This window comes from Nesoenas mayeri, assembly GCF_963082525.1.
Source record: "Nesoenas mayeri genome assembly, chromosome: Z".
NCBI lineage: Eukaryota > Metazoa > Chordata > Aves > Columbiformes > Columbidae > Nesoenas > Nesoenas mayeri.
The window spans coordinates 57517996-57541556 of NC_137542.1; the positions used below are offsets into that span (position 1 = coordinate 57517996).

Genomic DNA, 23561 nt, shown 5'->3' on the forward strand with positions numbered 1-23561 from the left:
ATTGTGCTTTACACCTGTAATAACTCTTCCTGGGGCAAGAGAGAAGGGAACTGACACAATCAGGCCACATATACACCAAAAAAAAAAAAAACCACAACCAAAAACCAAAAACACAAAACCACAACCAAGAAAGCAGACTAGGCCATGTGCAGAGGCCAGATACCTATGGGTAGTACACAGCTTCACTGATCTACACTACATAAACATCTAGCAGAAAATGCTGACCTTTCTTGCTACGTTGCAATTATTAAGGCTGAAAATTCACTAGAACACAAGTTTCCTGGAAAGAAGGAATTGGTCCCCAGCAGCATTAGGACCATTTTTCTCTTAAAGTAATTTCCTTCTTTCAAGGCCAGGAATTTCTCCTTTTTATTCATTTTATTTCACATAAAAATTAAAAAGCACTTATAAACAGCATTCTGAACTTTAAAACAACATCTCAAATATTTAATTTGGATGCTTTCACACACAGAACTCTTTAAAATTAACCCATATCAAGTCCTTCATACACAAATAAGACATTTAAGCACCAAGAAAAGTCTATTCTTTCAGGCCATATAACCTCACCCAAAAAACTGCAGAAAATTAAATTATATTTACAAAGTGTTGTGGTGATCAATAAGTGTAGTTTATTTCAGCAAAAGAGAAAATATATATCTCAGAATTACTGATTTTCATGTGAAACACCCAATGCATCAATGGGCCTATGTAAATAACCAAGAATACCATTCTACAGGAAAGTATTTCCTGCTAATTTATTGGAGAACTAACACAAAACAAAATCTATTTAAAGAGCCTTACTGTTAGGCAACTCAGTTGTCTTCTTAAACCTCGTTCCAAAATAAAATACTACTGGTTCCTTCTCGTTAGAAAAGTGATACAAGATTAAGTCCTGATAAGGTTGCAAAATGTAAACCAAAGAACTTATATGTTTTTAAAAGCTAACCTGTATAAAATACACATTATTTCTGCAAGTACAATTACACTGATTGCTATTAGACATTAAATACCTCAGTAGGGTAGTTATGTTCACTGGTTCTGCAAAATAAAGCAGCTAAAACTTCTGTCAGGGAGAATCCAGTTATTCAGGGAGTTTGTTACTGTTCTTTTTCCAACTTTTTAAGCAATACGTGTTCTCTCTATGAGGTTCTCCTTTCATCCTTGCACTATTGAGAGCTACTAATTTTTTTTTTTTTTTTCATCCTGCAGAAGCAAACACAGAATTAAACTGTAAAAACCTAACTTTGCCTGGCAGTAGTCACAACATTAAGCACAGTTGGGAACATCAAGCATAAATAGATAACTTCAAGCTACTTCAGTATTTCATACATTTATTTCCTATCAGCACTACATATTCCACATGCAACTTCCAACAAAGCACAACTATAATTGTGCTCCTTTTGGTGGGCACAGCCCTTTTGCTTATTCAAGCACACATGCAACAGCTGATATTAAAGTTCATTTTGTTGAAAGAAAACAGCTAAGACATGTGCAGAAGAGCAGGAGCAACCAAAATGGTTCGTTACATCAGCTCTGTCAAATGAAGATGCTTTAGGTTGCAACACACATCTCTGTTAACAGAACAGTTGTAACAGGTATGACACAGGAAGTAGTATCTTCGTTTCTTTCAACTTTTTTCTTGAATGCCTCATTTATGTTCACTTGTATTAGTGCTGTTCTTTTCTAAAAACAGTTGTGTACTGACATTTACTTATATTTTAAAGGCTTTTCATTCTTTAGTTAGGTTGGATATTAACCAGGCTAAAACCCTAGTGAGTAAACACTGAATCAAAACCTACCTAATTCAGGAGTCTTCTCCAATTTTTAACATTGCATTTCTGTCCTTGAACTCTTTCAAGTGATTTACAGCCTTTATAAAACACAACTGGGAAGAAATAAACCTGCTAAGGTAGCAACTTTGCACAAGTCTTCCGGTCACACGATATTTGCCTCCTTTTTGGCTTTGAAAGATAATTAAAATATCTCTAGGCTTCTCAAATACACACTAAAAAAACAAATGCACAAGAACAACATTTCTTCAGAGATCCACAATAAATGCCAAAGTAAAATTCTATATAAACATACTTTGTGTGTTGCATTTCAAAAGCAGGTCACTGCCTTTTCATTTTGGAATTAATATTGACCTGTGATACGTTACTCCCTTTGTCCTAATACTCATCTTATTGTCTGTTTTTCAACTTAGGTGCCTCACACATATGAAAGAGATGCTGGGTAGCACTGCAGGTGGTTAAGATGCTTTCCCTGTGGATTGTTGTATTACTTCTCCTCATCCTCTCACTACAGCAATGCAATTCGTCTCTCTGAAGGCTCCATGACAGCCCTCTGTAGCACACCCAGTTTCCTCCACTCACATCAAATTCATTCTCACACCTCTCAGCTGCTAGATGGAAGAAAGAGCATGCTGCAGCCTCTTCTTTAGTGGGTACATGGTATCTCCTCTATCCAACAATTAATTTTCACAACCGGAACTGTCTAGAGACTTCCAGCCCCTGTAAAATATAACTGAAATTAGGTGCTTCTTTCCAAAATTAGACTGAGGGGCTTACAGATAAACAAATGCCATAACAATTAGGCAGATAATGATCAAATAAATCAGTGTTTTTACCGACTACATGCAGAAACACATAAAGAGCTTTGGTTGTACTGTCCATTTGCAATTACTGGTAATGCAATTATTATTGTAATTTTATAGCATTCACTACACAAAATTTGTTCCATCTTGTTCATTTTACAAGAAGTAGTTTGTACTGCTCATGCAACACACAGACAAGATTCTCTCTAAAGGAAAATATGCTAACATTAAAAAAAAAGTAATTTAACTTTTTAATTAAGATTACTAACACCTTGAAAAGCATATTGCTTGGGAAGACTGAACATGAGAGCAAAAGTAACTTAAAATAAATGCAGTGATAGTGTTTAACAAATAATAGACTAAATACAAAAATTTTAATCTCTTGATAATTAATTTTTATTGTTTATATTATAAATTGAGGATAAGATAAACTTTTTGGCATATACCATCCAACCTAGCAATCCTAAAAACGTAGAACTCCATGACTTTGTGACTACAAAAGTATGATTCGTGTCAGGAGTCGCTGACTCTTTCCTTTAAGGCATTTTTAAAAAATCACCTTCTTATCCTATTTAACCATTCCTATTAACATTATAAACAAAACTATCAGTAAGCACGTAAAACAATAGCACTAGTCAGTCAAGATATTCCTTTTTCCCAACTGAACTCACAGTGTGGTCACTAAAGGCTTTTCTTCATATGAACATTATAGTCAACTGAACTTTCGCAGCACGATGAACTTGAAGACATAGCACGAGACTACAGCTGCAAAAATCACACATATTCAAAGTTATTAATAGGCTCTGAAGCATAGAGCACACAACACCTGGAGGTATCGTGTTGGAATTACTGTTAATCAGCTAAGCTGAAATTATGACCAGCTCATCATGAACAACTGGGCTGAGATGGTAACAATCAGGCATCTCTCAATAGCTATGAAAGATACTACTACATTGAGGTGTGTTCTTTATAGGTCTAGGGATGGATTCATACAGTTACCTAGGAAAGTGCCCTGTGTCATCCTGAACTTCTGCTGTTGCCAGTTCTCCTATGTCAGCAGCACAAACAGAAGTTTCTTAAGTTCGCAAACCATGCTGAAATGAGGAATGCATTTATCTAAACAGGTGTGTCTTTCACCTAGCTGATCACATTCCATGTGCTACCCTTGATAGGCTGCAGATGTTGCAAATCTAAACCAAAGCTACCTAGGAACTGAAGCAATTCATTTGAAAAACCGCTCACAGGCTTAGTCAAGTTCACAGCATCAGTCAAGCTTAAACTTCCCAACTATCAAATTTTCCAAAAACATCAACATCACAGAATAAACAAACATTCCATCAATAACAATCAGGCATAATCTCAAAATTATGATGACCATGCAGAAAAAAGCTTGGGGATTTTTTATGTTTGACCTGTCCATGTTAAACATTTTGAACACAACTGAGAATAAAAAGAAACACAGAACAGTTGTCAACAGTGAAAATATACTTGGAGAAGTAATAATTTGGAGCAACCCAAAAGGCATTTGCATGGAGACAACTACCACAACCCAGTTATTATAAAACAAGCACAATGAAGTACACTCCTTTGAAGAAAATCTCTGTAAGCACAGAAATTCTGTAGAACGCAAAACTCTTTTTTTTTTTTTCTTTGTTTTCTTTAAGAGACTTAACTACCTCAAAACAGTTTGGATTTTTTTTTTTTCATACTTAAGGAGTTCACTTAATGCAACTTAATCTTACAGTAAAATAAAAACAACTGATTCCAAACTCCTAATTCTGAAAGAGAATGTAAACTCAAATGTTTAACGTAGCTCAAGTAAACCACTTGAATACTTCCTGTCAATTTACATTAAAAGCTGTAAGCATGATTTGGTAGACGAGGTCTGAGTAATCCCTTTATTTCTAATTATTTGGACAGTCAGTCACACATCTTGAAATAGTTCAGCTGAACACAAACAATACATCCGTGAACTAGCTTCAATTTTGTTTTTTGTAATAAATAGGGAAAGTTTCACATTTAAGTTACACACTGTAAATGTCTGTTACAACTTCTGGTACAAACTTACCAATAAGAATAAAAGTGGGTAGGACAAATAAAAGAAAAGATTTACTATGACATTTCAAGATCGAAACATTGTCAATCTAGAGGAAAACAATGTCAAAACCAAGGCATATCACTAGAGACCAAGTAGAAACACAGTAGATCATATGAAGAGATCAGACTGCACAATCAATAGCAGATTTTATTTTCACTCCAAAGAGCTAAGCAGACTCATAGTCCATGACACAAAAAGCTAAGGAACTTTCCCACTGAGGAACCATGCTAGAAATTTTCCCTTCATTTGCAGACTAATTTGAAAAACACAGAATACGGCCGTTCTGTAGTGCCTACATTTTCCTTGCACAGCAATTCCAGAAGGCACAAGGTTGAAGGAGCCATAGCAGGCCAAATATCCTAGAATCATTTCAATTGGAAGAGACCCTCGGTATCATCTAGTCCAACCATCTTACAGAACAGTCTATGAAACTAATGTGAATACCAACCAAACAGCTTATTCTTCACTACCCTTTCTCCAACTTTTTAAAAAAATTTTTTTAAAATATCATGTCTTTGTATTCTAGTCTGGTTTTGTTCTGCTTCTTCAGGTCTATGTTTTGCCAGCTGTCTTTCCCAATTTCCAAGGATGAGGCTGAGTGACAGAGTTAGAAAGCTGCAGCTCAGTTCCTCAGACAGATGGGCATGCATACATGCATGCACACATAGAGAGCCTGGGGAAGAAGCTGGAGAATGAGTTTGGATACATGCAATCAGTAACTACAACTGGGATTCTGTCCTCTTATGGAATAGGCCTTCTGCTGACTCAGGGGACAGCACAAAGACAAATGAGTAACAAGGCAGACAGTTACACTTTTGTGAACACAGCTTCTAGCTGACTGAAGGCAAAACACACAAACTTCCTGATGTGCCTTTCTCCTTCCTCAACAACTTATTTTCCTCATGTCCATGATTTATGTATTAATCCCATTCTTCCACAAAACATGTAATGCCCATGAAGATATTTTTATAGAGCTCTTCTTTTCAGTATGCAACACAAGGAACAGCAGAAAACAAGTCACTTTAAATTTGACATGACTAAAGATTACCATCAAGCTAACACTGGAAGTACCCTACACTGCATTGAATAATGCCTTTCAGTACCAATGAGGTAGATAGTTCATAACAAGTTACCAAAGACACTGCATATACTCATTTTCTCTCTTCTCCCCTGCCCTTTGAGGGAAAAGGAAGGAACAGAGGATTAATTCTGTGCCCATGCATCCATGATTTTGCATGTCTCAATATTTTTCTCCCAAAAATCACTGATGGTTGAGGTAGAAAGTGACTTCTGGAGATTATCTTGTTCAATCCCCTGCTCAAGCAGGGACACCAAGATCAGGTTGCTCAGAAAGTAGGGGAGGAGGGGGACGGTGCAAAAAGAGGAGGACATGATAGAAAAAAAACCCAAACACAAAAATATCCCAACAATGTACTCCAACTGACTACAAATTTTATTTTCTTTAGCAGTAATCTTTATTATACCTGGCATATAACTACCTGACTTGCTCTTCAACAAAATAAATCCAAACACAATTAAACCATTCAGATAAAATATTTTATTAAACCAAGAATGTATTTCCCAAAATCTGAGGCTCCCTATTCCAAAAATAAGTGTAAACAATCCATTGAGCAACATTTGTTAATCATATTAACAAAATTAATATTTTCAACAAAGGCAGAACACTATTTTTTTTCAACTTCACTAAAAGCAGGCATTTTCTCCATTTTCATTTTAAAGAAAAGTAGCGAGACTCAGAGTACAACGGCTCCAAGGAAAGATGCATCTAACATTTATAATCTTGACATTGACAGCAACAAAGCAAAAACTTTCCCTGAAGTTCACCACATAAACCTATTTAGATCAAGTTATAATTAATACATAATCACCTATCAAGAGTACATACACTTTAAAAAGTCATCACAAGGTAAAAGAGCATCTGTAATCCAGAAATTGCACTTAATTCTGCAAAGAATTAAGTCTACACTTAAGTTTACTTGTTTCCCAAAGCTATTCCATCTTGTAGATTTTACTTTTGGCTTGTAATCCTAGTTCTGTCTTACACTGATGGAAGGCAGAAACTAAGTTATTCCTTGAATAGAGTTGACATGTACATTGAATAGTTGTACTGAAAAAAAACAAAACAAAACAAAAAAACAAACAGAAAAAAAAAAATCCCTTTTACTGCAAGTGAGAAGAACAACAAACAAAAAACCAAACCAAACACAAACCACCAGCGGCTTTTTAAATGCATCTTGCAAAAAGAAATGGGTAACTCAACATCTCTGACTGGAAAAGTATTTTTAAACAAAATTAGAAATATCCACAATGATGAAAGCACTTTTTTTTTCCCTTATGTCGTTAATGGATGCAACAAAGTCTTCACTATTCTATTCACAGATTCATGAAACTGGAAGAGATTCAGCTTCCAGTTCCAGTTCTTGATAGGAGCCAAAGGCTTCCTATTCTTGCTTTCACAAACACGAGGACCTTCAGTCAAATAATCTCTCTGCAACCAGACGAAGTGGATGAACTTGAAGCACTGGATCCAAAGACCTAGCACTACCCCAATTAGACTGTAGCTATAGTTTAGTACAACCACCACAGTTATTCAGGATGAAAAGCAGGTATGTTCATTCCTTAAGAAAAGATCTCCAGCCAGCAAAGCCAGGACCTTTATAATTGCAGGAAAAAAAGTATTAAAATAGTTGTGTATGATCCTAAATTTCCAGTCTGCATTACAATAGTTTGGACATAAACCTTCAATTCTGTTTTGTTGAACTTCAGTTTATTACACCTGCAGAGTTTTATTAATAATAAACTACCCTGAACAGTATTGCTTGGACTACAAAGCTGAGCCTTAAACATAACATTACCAGTACAAGATGTTATCAATCACTATCTAATCAAAGCTAACTGCTTCATCTGCTATTTCCATTGTACTTGCCTCCCATTTATTTTCTTTTGAAGAATATGCAATACAGTTTGCAAACATGCAATTATAATAAAAGGGTAAAAGCTTAACTACAATGCCCACAACTTTGCTATGATTGGTAAGAGAAATTAAGAGCTCCAATAAGATTGAACCGTTTCCAATAAGGTGCACTTTCAGAGAAAGATGAAAATCTACTTGTCCCTAAGATTTCTCCTTTACCACTAATCATTCTCTCAGATCACTAAATACAATGCCTTTGATTTGCTGAAGTAACCATTATTAACACTGAGCATACAGATTCCCAAAGCAAAAGGTTTGATTCACAAGCCTTGAAGGAACAGAACATTTTGGCCAATTGCTCAGTTCTTCCAAAGTAACTTTTACTGCATGTGATGGGCCTGAATTTTTTTTTTTGCTGGTTTCAAAGCAATTATCACAACTATTGCAACTGTTTTAGAAACATATATGGCTGCTTGTAATGACTATCTGACTGCTCTTTACTGACTTCCTTCATTTTGATTCAATTCAGTCATCCAGCAGGACTTTGCAACTCTGTACCTTGACCCAAGGGAAATCATCGTTATCTGTCACACAGAACTTGACAGTACATCATCCGAAGCTTGAATGATGCTGAAAATTACACCCTAGTTTAAAAAACAAACCAACCACGAAAAAGCCCACCACACAGCAACCCTCAAAAAACCCCAACACCACCACACTCCCCCAAAACAAAACAAAAGCAACACAAACCAACACACACACACACACAAAAACAACCAACCTACAGAACAAAACAAAACCCAAAACACAAGAACACCACAAAACCAACATCTTAAGATATTCCTAGACCTCAGTTCCTTTTGGAAGAAAGTCCTCTGGGACTACAGCTACACCACACATTTTAAAACTAGATGGAAAAAGGACTGGAATTGCCCTAGCTCTTGAGTTGATTCCAAGGTCTCAGTTCAGGAGATAATTCTGGTACCCAGCCTTCAAAAACCATCCAGAATGTCTAATACAAGTGCTATTGTGCTATTTCAATGTCCATGACAGGCAATCTTTGAAAGCTATAGGTAATCACTCCAATAAGATTTCCATTATGTTTGTGTACCTCTTTTGAAGAAAATTTAGTAAGGAATACCTCACTGCTTATTAATACATAATGAACAAAAAGGTTTTCTAATATCAAAGGAAAGCTGAATTTCACTGCATATCATACAAGAATAAATTCTAGCTGGAAACCAATTTGAGACAATGATTTGAGGAAACTAGAAAGGTTCACACTGCCAGTATCTAAAATGACAATGTCCTCTGTAGTAATTTAGGGAATAGCTTTACTTTGAAAAGCATGTAGGAGACCTTGCTTTTCTTTTTTTCCCAAATTAAGAATGACTATACTTACTATATCAGCAAGCACAAAAATTAGAGAGTAGAGCCACTTAGAAAGCAGATTTTTTTATCAAATGTTAAGCTCTAATTAAATATAATGAAACTCAAGGTACATTTCAACAGTTCAACAGCCATGTTTTTTCAACATTGTTCATGAGAAACACTCAGCAACTTTTCTTGGTTTTCATGAGTTATCAGTACCACCTTTTACAACTGTGTGTTTTCCTTCTAGAATTAATACCTCTTCTGTTAATGATGATCTAAACCAAGTTTCTTATCATATTTATTCCTTAGAATGAAGTATCAATGTAGACTGCATACATAAGAAAGGTAGGACATGGCCTTTAAGCTCAAAGCGCATTTTCTTTTTGCTCTGTGGCAGAAAGCTGTCATCACAATTCCCACTAGTAAACCTAAGAACTTTAAACTGCCCCTAGTAACTTACTGAATACTTTTCCTTCCCAAGGAAAAGTAAGAGGAGTGAATAAGATACTTTTTAGTAAAATTAGAACACATGAAGGAGTATATTTTAAACAAATCAAGACATTCCATAAAGCTTCCTATACACACTAATGCAAAAGCCTTAAAAGTAAAAAGACAATAAAGTATCTAGGCAATAAATTGCCACTTCTGAAATAAAAGTGGGACAAGAAGCAGATTTCACATTTCCTGGCAGTAAAATATATGTGAAAGACAAGTTACTTAAGTCAGGAAGTAATGCTATAAACAAATTTTGCAATAGATAGCTGGCATTTACCAGCTGTGGTGATTTGCATAACATGAGTACTTTTTTCTGTCTTAAGAGAATTATGTATGAAAAAAAAAAAAAAAATCCTATAATGTTTGAGGTTGGAAGGGACCTCTTGAGGCCATCTAGTCCAACATCCCTGCTTAGAGCAGGGTCAGCTACAGCAGGTTGCTCAGGGCTGTGTCCTGTCAGGTTTTGAGTAAATCCAGGGATAGAGACTCCACAACCTCCTATATTCCAATGTCTGTCCAACTTTAAGTCAAACGAGTTTTCCTCTAAATAGATTTTCTTGTATTGCAGTTTGTGCCTGCCCATGGTCTCTTGTCCTGCCACTGGACACCACTGAGAAGAGTCTGGCTCCATCATGTCTCTTAGCAACATACTGATAACATTGCCCTGAACCTTCTTTGCCTGAGGCTGAGCAGTCACAACCCTCACAGCCTCTCCTCAAACACCAGATGCTTCAATCCCGTAACTATCTTCCTGGCCCTTCACTAGACTCACTTCAGTGTGATCCTGTCTTTATCATGCTGAGGAGCCCAGAACTGAACACAGCACTCCAAATGGGTATGACCACTGAAAAGCAAAAGAAACATCTCCTGTGACCTTCTTACAATGCTTCTTAATGAAGCACAGGATGCTGTTTGCCCTTATTTGCCACAGGCAACATCACTGGCTTATGTTCAACCCTATCCATCAAGGCCTCCAGGCCCTTTTCTGCCAACCTGCTTCTCAGCTGATTGGTCCTCAGCCTGTACCGTTGTATGGGGCTATTCACTCCCACATGCAGAACTCCACACCTCCCTTTGCTTACCTGATTAATGTTTCTGTCTGCCCAGTTCTCCAGCATGTTGAGGTCTCTCTGCACAGAACCACACCAATGTGGTGAATCAACTGCTCTTCCTCATCTTGTCTGCAAACTGGTTGAGAATGCACTGTATCCCATCATATGAGGATGCTAAACTACTAGCCCCAGCATCAGCCCCTGGAGTACACCACTGATAACTGGCTTCTTGCAGCACTTTATGCCATTATTCACCATGCTTCAAACCCAGCAGTTCAGACAGTTTTATATCCACCTCACTGTTTGCTTATCTAGCCTATACTTCACTGATTTGTCTACCACGGACACTATGCAACACAGCGTTGAAGGCCTTACTAAAGTAAAAGATCAACATGCCCTCATCCACGTTGCTAATCATGTAATCACGGAAGCTATGTAACAGGACTTACTGAGCATGATCCCTCCCTCCATAAATCTATGCTAACTACTCCTAATCACCTTCCCATCCTTCATGTGTTTGGAAGTAGTTTGCAGCATGAGTTGCTGCATCACCTTCTCAGGGATGGAAGTGAAGTTGACTGGCCTCTAATTTTTCAGACTCCTTCCTCTTGTTCTTCTTGAAGATATGGGTGACATCTGTGTTCTTTAAGTGCTCTGGTGCTTCCCTCAGTCACAATGACCTTTCAAAGATTACTGAGAGCAGTCTCACAATGACATTGGCCAACACTCATGGATGCATCTCACCAGGTTCCATGGACTTCTGCATATTCAGTTTGTTTAAATGTTCTCTAGCATGATCCTCCTCTACCACAGTTAAGTCTTCATTGCTTTGGACTTTCCCACTGGCCTCGGTTCCTGGGATTCCTGTAGTCCAGTCTTACCAGTTAAGATCAAAGCAAAAGAAAACCATGAGAACTTTACCCTTTTTAATGTTCTTTGACGTCAAGGCCCTATCCCCATTCATCAGTGTGTCATCATTTTCCACTATCTTCCTTTTGCTGCTGATGTACCTGTAGAAATCCTTCTTTTTGCTCACCACATTTTCACAGCATGGACCTCCGGAAAGAGTGTGGCTTCTTGAACCCCATCCCTGCATGCTTAGACAGCCCTGCATGCTCCTGGGTCACCTGACCCTGCTTACGCTTCTTCTGCATTTTTGTTTTGTCAGTAGCATCTTGGTCCTCCATGCAGACCTCCTGCTATCTTTGCTTAACTTCTTGCATGTTAGGATGGACCATTTTTGAGCTGGGAGAAGGTGATCCTTGAAAAAAATCAACCAGCTTTCTGGGATTCCTCTTCTTTCCAGGGCTATATTCCCAAAGATTCTTCTAAGCAAATCCCTGAACAAGTCAAAGTCTGCTCTTCTTCAGTCCACAGTTACGATCCAGCTATTTGGCCTACCCCTTCCTCTTGGGATCCTGAACTCTACCACTTCATATTGCTGCAGCCAAGACTGCCCTAGCCTGTATCCCCAACCAATTCTTTCTTGTTTGTATGGATGAAGTCCAGCACAGCTTCCCTTGCCAGATAGTCTGTCACCAGTGTCAGGAAGTCACTGCCAAACTTTAGAAACCTCCTTAATTACTGGTACCCTACTGTGGCAGATGCCATAGTGATTAAAGTTCTCCATGAAGACCGGGGCCTGCAAATGTGAAGATTCATCCAGTTGTCTAAACAAGGCCTCAGATGGTACTTTTTCCTGACTTTTTAAATCCAGCAACTATGTAAATGTGAAACGTACTACTGCAGATAGTGGTTTTCAGTATATAACTTAAAACACATTTCAAATTGTGTCTAGAATGACCTGTAAGAGACTTCATAATAGAAAATGGTGATGGAGAGGTAGGCAGTTAAATTAAATCCTTAATTCTGTAATAATATAAAATATCTAAATATACTTAGCCTTAGTGTCCTATACAGAAATATCAGGAAATTAAAACAACTCCAAGTATCAAAGAACTGACTATCACATGACAGATTACTAACTATATTTTGTACCATCATTAGTGTCTTGATAAGAACTGTAAGTCAGTTTCCCACTTAGCACATTTTATTGCCAAATACAGGAGTCTATCCAAAATATAGGAGTGCTTTGAACAGTGTGATTAATGACAAGGATTTGGTGGCATTTCATCTAACAGTTCTGAAAGGACTGAAGATCAAATATCAAACTGAAAAAAACAAATGATCAAGAACAGGTACCTCCAGGGGTGCACAGTGGTCAAAACTGCATAGCTCTTCCAAAAGGCACTGAATGACCTTGTGATTTTTATACCAAGTTCTACTTTCAGTATCTGAATAGGTGGCTTAAATACCCATTAAAAGATAAAACTGAAACATGTGACTCTGATAGTCAGGAACCAAACTCCACAACAACTCATGAAGATTTTAAATTATGGCATTTTAACTGCAAGAATTATGGACACTTGAGAAGTATGACTACAGATGGTGTTTGTGAATCTATAAATTACATACAACTGATTTCAAATGGTTTCTAGAACAACCTGTAAGAAATTTTGCAAGAGAAACTGGTGACCAAGCAGAGGGAGGTAAATAAATTAAAAGCTGATTAACGCACTCCAAAAAAGGAGTAAATGGTTAGAGCTTAGCATAGACACTTATCAGGAACTCAGCAATACTTCCAAAGGTGTTATCAAAATCTGCCACATGTTTTTTTCCTCATCTTGCTTTAACCACACATTCAGTATTACATATCTTTCCAAACTAGCAGACTGAGACTTTAAGTCCTATAGACTCTATTTCTACAAAATAATGCTTAGGGGGTTAAAATGAGGGAGAAACTAAAAAATGATGAAGTTTACCTCTTTCACAGTGCACTGCAGAAGAGCACAGAACTTCCCAGCCTCTCTTTAACTAGTACAAATAAGTACAAACTAGGGAACAGTGATACATCATAACAAAACGTTCAGAGAGAGAAAAAGAGCAGGCAGTCAGAAAGCAATCAGTTTCCCTCTGATTACTGCTTCCGTCCGCATTTAAGCTTTTAGCTGTTAAAAAAACTCACAATTCCCTAGTTCAACTTCTTGTGTTAGGAACACATTTTTTCTGTATTATGTAACAATTCACTAACAAAAATTACCCATCAGCAAAACTGCACCTTTACTAGGTACTCTACTAGGACCACCAGGGAAACATCACACTTACATTCCTAAAAAACGTGTCTGCAAAATTTTCTAGTGCATAGTGCACCCTAGTAAATGATATGGCACATTAATATTGTCTCCTTATCTGAAATACTGCTTTCCATTAGGAAACCTAATTCTAGAAAGCAAAGAAAGAAAAAGGCCAAATTAATCAAAGAGTGGGTGTCTGTAGATAAACCTTTGCAGACATAACCACTCAGGTAAAAAGTGAAAAGCAGCTGGGAACCTCAATATTCTTATTCCATCACAAGAAAGATGATCAGCTAAAGTGTTAAAAGACAACAGTGCTGCTTTAATTAGTTTTTAAGCTAGAAAAGCAAATGTTACACATTACTGAAGGAGCTAGAAATTTAAAGTTTGTACAGTACACTTAAATCTGCAATTTCAGTGTTCTTTCACATATTTTGGTTAAAAGAATTATCAGATCATAAATTCATGATTAGATGACTGTTAGGGCACAGCAGCTTACTACAAATGATTTTTAAAATCTGAAGGATAAATATATACTGAAACTTTCTGCCCTCGAAACAGAAACTTCCACACACACCCTGAAAATCAGTAATGAAAGTCTCTCTTGAACAATCAGCTGCAGTAGGAACAATTTTCTCTCTCAGCCTACCCATGTCACCTATGTGCATTAAAAAGTCCCACTTAACAGTCTACAGAACAGTTTTGGTAAAACTAGTAAACACCAAACACACATCTTTCATAGCTGTCTAACACAATATAGCATCAAGGAAGTAGCAAGGGCAGTGCTTTTACAGAGGAGAGCTGGAAAGTAAGTTTAAAGACTGCAACCCACCCACCCCCACCAAATACCCTGTCAGCGATCACCTCTTTATCCACTGTTTTAAACTTGCATTGCTGATTGTTTAACATCTTGCTCTACCCATTCTCTGTTTTGCAGCTGAAATGGCTAGGTTTGACAGAGAGTGAGGTATTTTTTCTGTAGAAGTTAATATAACAGGAGAAGAAAGTGGCAGGGAGAAATGTGCAGGAACAAACACAGTTTAAACAGAGTGGGAGATATGTTTGACATGGAAATGCAGGAGCAGGATCAGCAGGACCATTAGATTTCTCAGAGATGTTTGCTTTTGAGAATGTACTATTCTTGCAGTAGGTCTCAGCTGCTTCATATTTGAATAGGAACATTTGGTATATATTTACCCTTAACATTCTTGTTGCCTCTTTCTGAACAGGTATGTTAACATTGCCATCAATGGCATGATCTATATTATATATGACACAATATGATAGATAAATAAGATAAATTGCACCAGAAAGAGGTGAAGATGAAAAAAATGGGTAATGGTCAGTCATTCTGTAATTTACAGGTCTACATATATCTTCTCTGTGACACTAATTCTTGCTGAAAAAAAATATTTCACACTCTTCTATATGACTAATTTTTTTCACTTTTCCACAATATTGTCAAGAGATAGCAGGATATGTCCGCAGTGGAAAAAATACAGCAAAGCTACCACATAAAAAAAGTCCTTAGCTCCATTAATACCACATATTAGCTCCATTAATAGCAGATATTACTAAACTTACAGTCAAGAGTTTAGCAAGAGAAAGAACAAAAAGAGGTCAACTTGTTTCCTCTTAAGTTTTGGTTAAAATGACAGAGAGGCATTATGGTGCTAAACAATACAACATACAAACAATCCTATCTGCATCAGTACAGTTTATTTAAAGCACATAATATTTTTAAAATACAAACTTTGTATGACTCTGCTTTCTAGAAAGCACCAATCTATCTTTTGTTTTAAATGTAGCAGTTCTTGCTACTTCATCATCCATATTTTACAAGTTGTCTCCAGGAGGCATAAAAGCATGAACATACACTGCATACCTCCAAGCAATTAAAACAATTTCTTTATCTTTCAAACAAAGTACCTTGCTTTAAAATCATTCATTAATAAAAGCCTTCCCTTCTTTCTCCCCACTAGAATTAAGTAGGGTTTTTGTTGAAGTTTGGAGGTGTGGTTTGGTGATTTGTTGTTTGTTTTATTCTGATGTTTGTTTGTGAGGAGTTTTTTTGTTTTTCAGTTGGTTTGTTTTTGTTGTTGGTTTGCAGTTGTTTGTTTGGTTTGGGTGTTTTTGTTGTTGCTGGTTTGTTTTTAAATAAACTCTCTCTGGTGTCTTTCTCCCAAGACAGTAAATCATGTGCTGTGCTAAGACTTTTTCATTTAAAACATCACACTTAAGTATCACTTGTTTGAGAAATTTGCTACTCCCTTTGCAAGATAAATGCCAACAGCAGTTCCTGTAACCAGAAGTTCTGTGTTCCCAGTCCCACTGAAATTATAATATGGTACATGTATTGCATAAGGTGTTATTTCACACAGGAAAGCAAGAAGGAAGGACAGGAAGAACAGACTAATCTTCTAATCAAGAAGAGGGTAAAGAGGCATTCAATCCTATAGGTCTCAGTTTCCATCAGTAACAGAAACTACTACTCTCTGTTCTCCCACCTACTCCTCTCTTACAAGTGTCAGACTTCTTCCTGATGGATTCCTGCCACTGATAGTTCCTCAAACCTGGAGAGAAGGGAAAAAAAACAGGAAGGGGGGCAGGGGAAGATAATGTCTGCATGGTAATGCTGTCAAAATCAAATGATTAGATCAATTGAAATGGTACATGGAGTGAGTTTTACATGGCTTCTTCTGAGGCAGACATCAGTTGTATCATTATAACTACTGCAGGAGCTACATTTTCTGACCTGGGTGGCGCTCATCAGTCTCATGTCACTCTAATTTCTTGGACAAATAACAGGGAGCGAAAGATACTTTTTCCTGAGTATCAAACCAAAATACATTGTCCCTATACAACTGAACTTTTTGAAAGTAACTTTTAAAAATGTCTCTGACTTCCACCTCTGATGAGGCACCATGAACTTCAAGTATTAAATTCATTTGTGTACTGTATAATAAGGATTTTCCAAACGTCCATGAGGGATAAGGAACAGACCATAAATTATGACAGCAGCCTGGCAGGACTGTGTCATGCAAAAGGTTATGGGGAACACTGCTGTACCAGGGATTAGGGTATATTCAGAAAAGCACAGGATGATGTGGGGCTCTGTTGAGTATTGATGTTAAAACACATGAAAATCATATTCACATACACCTTCCCCTCCAAAAATACCAGGTTTTCAACCTTGCATTTAAGTGGACTGAATTACAAAACTAAACAAATACAGCTGTAAATTAAATCACTAACATGTGTTTGCAGATGTAGATGTCGAGAGTTTTAGACCTCCTTTTCCTTCCAGCACAGAATGACTTTTGATCACAGAATCACAGAATGGTTGGGGTTGGAATGGACCTTTGGAGATCATCTAGTCCAACCCACCTGCTAAAGCAACTACACCTAGAGCAGATCACACAGGAACGTGTCCAGGCGGGTTTTGAATATTTCCAGAGAAGGACACTCCACAACCTCTCTGTGCAGCCTGTTCCAGGGCTCTGGCACCCTCAGAGTAAAGAAGTTTCTTCTCATATTCAGACGGCACCTCCTGTGCTTCAGTCTTTGCCAGCTGCCCCTCATCCTGTTGTTGGATACCACTGGAAGGAGTCTGCTCCCATCCTCTTGACATACACCCTTGAGATACTTATAAACAATTATGAGATCCCCTCTTAGCCCTCTCTTCTCCAGGCTGAACAAAATCAGCTCAGTTTTTCCTCATAAAAAAGATGCTCCAGACCTCTGATCATCTTTGCAGATCTCCACTGGACTCCCTCCAATAATTCCTTGTCCTTCTTAAACTGGGGAGCCCAGAACTGGATGCCGTACTCCAGATGCAGACTCATCAGAGCAGAGTAGAGGGGGAGGATCACCTCCCTCGACCTGCTGGTCACACTTTTGTTGGAGAGGTGAAAGGTTTTACCTATACAGTAATATTCCAGAGCAGCATTTAAACGGAAATGTGTGGCCCATTGTATCTGTTACTCACTACTGGAGAATACAAGCTTATACCACCACCCTGAGGTTTTATTTACACATATTTTCCACAACTGAAAGGGTTTAACTTTGCAAGATGATAAATTAAGACTCAGTTCCTTCCTAGTGAACTGAAAGTGCTATGACTCTTCACCCTAAGCAATTCACCCTGTATCACCTGAATAGAGTTTTACATGCCTAATCTCCAACCAAATGGCTGGGTATCTCATTTAAATTGCAATAGAAGTTTTGTTTCTTCTGTAGATTTAAGAAAACAAACAAACAAAAATATAAATAAATTTAAAAACCACTAAAAATCTAAACTGTCAGAATAGGCAATATTTTAAAGTCAAAACAAATTCCTAGCAGAAAAACAGTGCGCACAGCATCTGGAATAAAGAACATCTCTAAAACTAAATAACTGTTTCTCAGGAAATGCTCAAAAACCAGTTCCAGCTATTGTTATGAAGTGAGCTTATGCCTTTTAAAACTACTTCTAATGAAGAGCTTCAAGTTGCCTCACCTTCACTGCCGAAGAAAGTGGGTTTGAGGGCTTCCAGCATGGATTTCAGAAACAGAAGAGTATAAGTAAGGCGATAGTGATGGAAGAAGTGCATCCACTATGTATGCACATTGTAATTTTCATTATTTTTTATTTAGTTTTGGAAGTTAATAGGAAGGAAGTAGGATGACTACAATGTTCTTCTCTCAAAGGGACTGAAACCCTCCATTAGAAAAAAACTGCATGAAAATAAACTCTAAGTACAGGCCACAACAAAGCACGTGTTACCTAAACTATATTCAACTGAAGTTTCTTTCTGGCCAACAAATACAGTGGAAAAACAAGGAGCTCCTTTCCAGAAGCCTGTGCCAGGTTACCACAAACACATTTGCACAGGTCCACGTAAGCCTATTAAAAAACATCTCTAAACATGCACAGTGTAAAACCCTCCAGCTGTCTTTCCTTACTTGTGCCCGTCCTGCACATCATAGCTCTTCAAAACAGCATGAGACTGAGTGCAGATATTCACATGTACCTTCCATAGTGCTGATTCAGAAAGCTTGCTGACTGCAAATTATTTTTAAAGTCTTTATGTAAAGAGACAAGCAAAAAAATTGCAATATGGATTATACGGGAAAGAAATTGCTCTCAAATAGAGTTTAACATGTCTTCAAATGCACATGGCAAGTTCTCACAATTTCCTTTTTAGTTAAAGAATAACATCACAATTACTGGCCCTAATGCACCCGAGCTCGGTAAGCTTTCTATGCTTTACACAGGGAAGCGACAATGCAAACTTCATGAAGACAGGGAAGCCACATACGAAAAGAACATTCAGTGAGCAGAAACAACTCTCTTAAAAGGCTTGCTCTAAAGAGGAGAGGGGGAGGAATGTGTAAACCACAAAGAAATCAAACTCAGTATTTTCAATTTTCATGTTCCTACTTATTCCACCTAAAGCAAGGGCTGTGGCTTAAACAGAGTTAGTGAACAATCCTTCGCTGTTTAGCAAAATGTAATGGGTAATTTGAAAGGAAAGAGGTAACAGCAACCTTTTAAATATCATTTGGGAAAAAAACAAAACAAAACAAGAAACAACTTAGAAATCTACTATTTTCCCCACAATAAGCTGTAACTTAATGAAAACACTGATCACCAACAGCATAGAAAATTATTATTTTGTCTCATGCTTCATGTCAACTGTTATGTAATATATATACAATCTCTAATTGCAGGTAAGTCTAACTTCTCCAGTACTACTTGTTGGATATACAGGGTGTTTAAAAGTTTCACGGAAATATTACTATCCCGAACACTGAATCCGAATTAATAATGACTGTGAACAGCCAGGGTCTCAGTGTTAGATTTCTTCTGTGATGCTGAACCTTTTATCACAGCTTTTCTGTGTAACTAAAATCTTGTCTTTGAAAACCTCTATGAAATGGATGGTAGATCCTTTACTTTTTTACTATCTACTTGAGTTCAATTTTCCACCAAAGCACCAATTGATTCAATATCTCACCTGATAAAGAATATCTTAAAGGAAGGAAATTAAGTGTCTCTTCAAGTTTGACGCTGATCGACTTACAGTAAGCTTCATTCTACATTTTTCAGGTATCAATTGTCTATGGATTAACAAAATGTTAAAACTTTCCATCTTCTGAAGACGTAATCCCCAGGAATCTTGTTTTAATAAATACCTATTCCTAACAACCATAGCACTGGCTCCTTCTCTGTGTATGCATAAAGCCATCAGATATAGTTTAAATGGGTAAATTCAGATAACCACTTATGACAGCATTAAAAAAAGTCTGTATGTATTGAGTAGTCAAGATTAAAACTATGCATTCTCCTCTGACACTTATTTGATACACTTCATGATGGTTTCAGTTGGATTTCTACCTCAAAGCTAAACAAACACTGGCCCTTGCAAAACTGAAGAATATGATAGTTCCGTGGTTGTACAGATTTTTTTTGGCTGTGTGCGGGTTTTTTTGTTTGTTTTTTTGTTTGTTTGTTAGTTTTGTTTTGCTTTGTTGTTTTTTTGTTTTTGTTTCGTTTTGTTTTAACTTAACTACTCAGTAATCTAAGATTCAGTGTCAAATGTTAGCTACAGAGTTTCTGGATGCAAATAATTACACTTTCAGCTAAAGGACTGCCGCTTTGTACTACCTGTACAGATAGATTACCATCTTATTTTAGCTGGGAACACAACTGAACGTTTTACAAATTGTTCTGTATTTTTGACATTGTTCCGCAATACTGTGCACAATTTATAAGGAACTACAGAACTGACCAGTAAACAGCACACACTGATAATTTTACATTTTCTCTCTTTACCAGATTACTGAGGACTAAATAAAAAACAGTTGAACTTTTAGACCCTATAGTACTGGTTTTCTCATTTGTTCCTGCAGCTGTTGCAGCAAGTTCCAGAGGTCTGTCCTTCATCTCAATCTGACTTCTGTTTCCATGTAGCATGTCCCTCAAGAAATTACTCAGCCAATCATTACCTTGAGAATGTTCAGCTTAGTTTTCAGACACCTCTTTCGTTGTAAAATATTTTAGTAACTTTAAATGAACTTTAGGTAAACCAGTAACATACCATTTAAAAACAGTAACTAATATAACCTTAAAAAAAATTCAAATAAACTAGAGGTAATCTCACCATCTAAATTTACACATACTACATATACACACATACCATAATGGATTATGATAGTCCATATTTTTTATATTGATCATTTTAAAAATAAAACTTTGCTTGCTTGCTTTCTATTTCAAGACCATAATGCATAGGCTACACATTGTACACATCATGAAGTTTGCACAATGCTAACTCACAGTTCTAGTTGTCTGATCACAAGTCAAAACCAAGGAAACTAATGCAGCTCAAGATTTTAGTACGTGGGAGGAATTTATAGTGGAAAAAAATAAAGACTAAACTTGCATACTTTGATCATAAAATTGAAAGTCATTTTCAATAAAAATGCCCAGTAGGTATCCCAGACAGATTAAAAACTAATGAAAATTATACATATGATCAAACCAGTTTAGAATATCATTTAATATGACCCAGAATTTTTTTAGAGTAACACTGTTGCAGTTTGAATATTCTAAGATAACCGAAGGAAGATTTCAGTAATACAAAGCAGCATTTTCATACAAAACCACAATGCTGCATTTCCAATTCTACTGTATCCAACAGCTAAATCACATTTAAACCATAGATCGCACAGATGGCAATGACAGTGATGAGTATCTACCAATGGTTCTTGAAGATTTTGGATGAGAGGAATCACTGTTGGACAATCTGCAATTTTTTAACTCTGCTCCTCCTCAAAGTCAGCTATTTCAGTTCTCCATTTCACAGCTAAAACATCTCTCACTCTTCACGTCACAAATGCCACAAAATTTATTCTTGCTGAAGCTGCATGGTAGGAAGTATTTTCAACATTATGAGGACCCGAAGCACTTGATTTCTACAACCAACACTACATACAGCATAGGAGAAAAAGGCAGGCAAGTCAAAGCAGCTTACCTTATAAAATACTCTCTGCTACCAATGAAAACTGATAGTAGTCACTTCCACAGATGTAGAGGAGAATGTAGTTTTATCATTCTAACACCCACTGAAGAACTTGATGCAAAAAAATCCCAACTAACCAAAAAAAAAAAAAACCCCAACAACCTTATGAAGTTGAGCAGAACTCTCTATGTAAAAAAGTAACCAGAATAATGGAAAGTAATGTCTTTAAAATTTGGGTCAGAAATGTTTCTTGATTATAAACTCACTTTTATCACAAACTATAAAGTATTTTTTAGGTTTTAGAAAGCATGTGAGAACTTAAAAACTGTATTTCAGCTCCACAAAACTGCTTTTGGGTTCAGGGTGCATAGAACTCTCTAATTCTTTTGGTATAAGTGTCACTCCTGGTAACAAAGTAGCCTAAAACTGCAAGGTTTGCCCTCTCAAAGAGGTATCTCAGTATTGCCAGTGTGGTTTAAAACAATTGATGTTTAAACCATAATCTGAGAATTCTAGCACACTTCAGAGTTCAAATATTTTGCCACACAGGGAAAGAATTAAGACATTATCATTCAGAAGCTCTAGATATGAACCATAAACACTTTCTCTGTTTCTGTCCCTATCAGGGAGAGTTCAGGGTTACAGAAACAGCAAAACAAGCTGTTCCATGTGCGGCAGAACTGAGAACTGGTTTCATGCAGCTTCGTATCCTATATTCATCCTACTCCTAACTCAGTGCTAAGTGGATGATTTAAAGTGAAGTTATGATTGAATTTATTCTGAGATAACATAGCAGGGAGGACTAACTAGACCTTGTACTACATTCAGCCAAGACAGTCTTCATGCAGCCCACAACTGTCTTAGAACTTAAGACTTGTACTCCTCTTCCAGATACAGCTGCAACTGGCAGAGAAGATTCAGAATTTGGTACAACCATCTCTTTCTCTAGGAAATCAAGCTACGGAATCACATAGCACTCATAATCTTAACAAACGGTTATCAATAGATAGGGAAACACCACAGAAAGCAACATACGATTGTCCACAGGTCCAACATACCAGAAATTTAACCCAGAGTTAAGGGTGACTTATCAAATCCCTGATTCAGAAGAACAGGGTTCATAATGAAATGCTGTTGCAATTTAGCGAGTCATAAAATAAAGGTGGCAGCAGCAACAGTAACCTAAAATATTAAAGTAATATAATCAAAGTCTCATTCAACCTGTATGCATTTGGAGTTTTACTTCATGGATACAATTGAATCTGCTTGTATGAACTTCTAATCTAGTTTCATATGAATTTTATAAACTTCGAAAACTTTAAATATTTCTCTTTCTCAATAGCTTTAAATATTTATATTTCTGTAACTGCTGAACTTAAAAGTTTTTCTTCCAAACCCACTTCAAATGATTTCCAACTAATCAAAAACTTGTAAGAAAAAAGCACAACAGAATCACCTAGTACTCCGAAAGTTTTCATGCTTTTTCTATTGCCAGGGGCAGAAATTGTGTACTGCTGACAACAAATGGTTCAGACAAAATGAGTAATAGCATCTGAAACTTTCATTTTATTAACATGAAGTAAAGAATAATGATATAACCAAATACCATTATGCTATTCACTCTATTTATGAAGTTCTTGGGATAGGGGAATTGGAGAAGTGTCTTTCCCTCCTCAGCTGAGGAGCTCTGATCTTTCTGGGGAAAGAAGGGAAGATTAATCACCAAGTCCTTCACCTTTGTTATAGGGCTGCAGTTCAAGGTTGTGAGAAACTGTTGTGTTCTCTGATTTTCATAGAATACAGGTTTCTCTAGCTCACAGCATTTGGATTGAAATCATAGCAAAAGAACAGGGCTGCAAATTGCACTAGGAAGA

At 36.9% G+C, this 23561-nt stretch overlaps 1 protein-coding gene across 3 annotated transcripts in view; it reads right to left on the reverse strand.

Moving 5' to 3' along the window:
* Window positions 1-23561, reverse strand: part of NIPBL (NIPBL cohesin loading factor) — a 153935-nt gene that overhangs the window by 100094 nt on the left and 30280 nt on the right. Inside the window, exon 1 of one of the 3 annotated variants that reach the window (XM_080362078.1) lies at window positions 14546-14595. The exons of the other annotated variants lie outside the window; for them this stretch is intronic. The gene's annotated coding sequence lies outside the window, so the exon portion shown is untranslated. Of the gene's footprint in view, window positions 1-14545; window positions 14596-23561 lie in introns of those variants that run through there. 3 annotated transcript variants of the gene reach the window in all.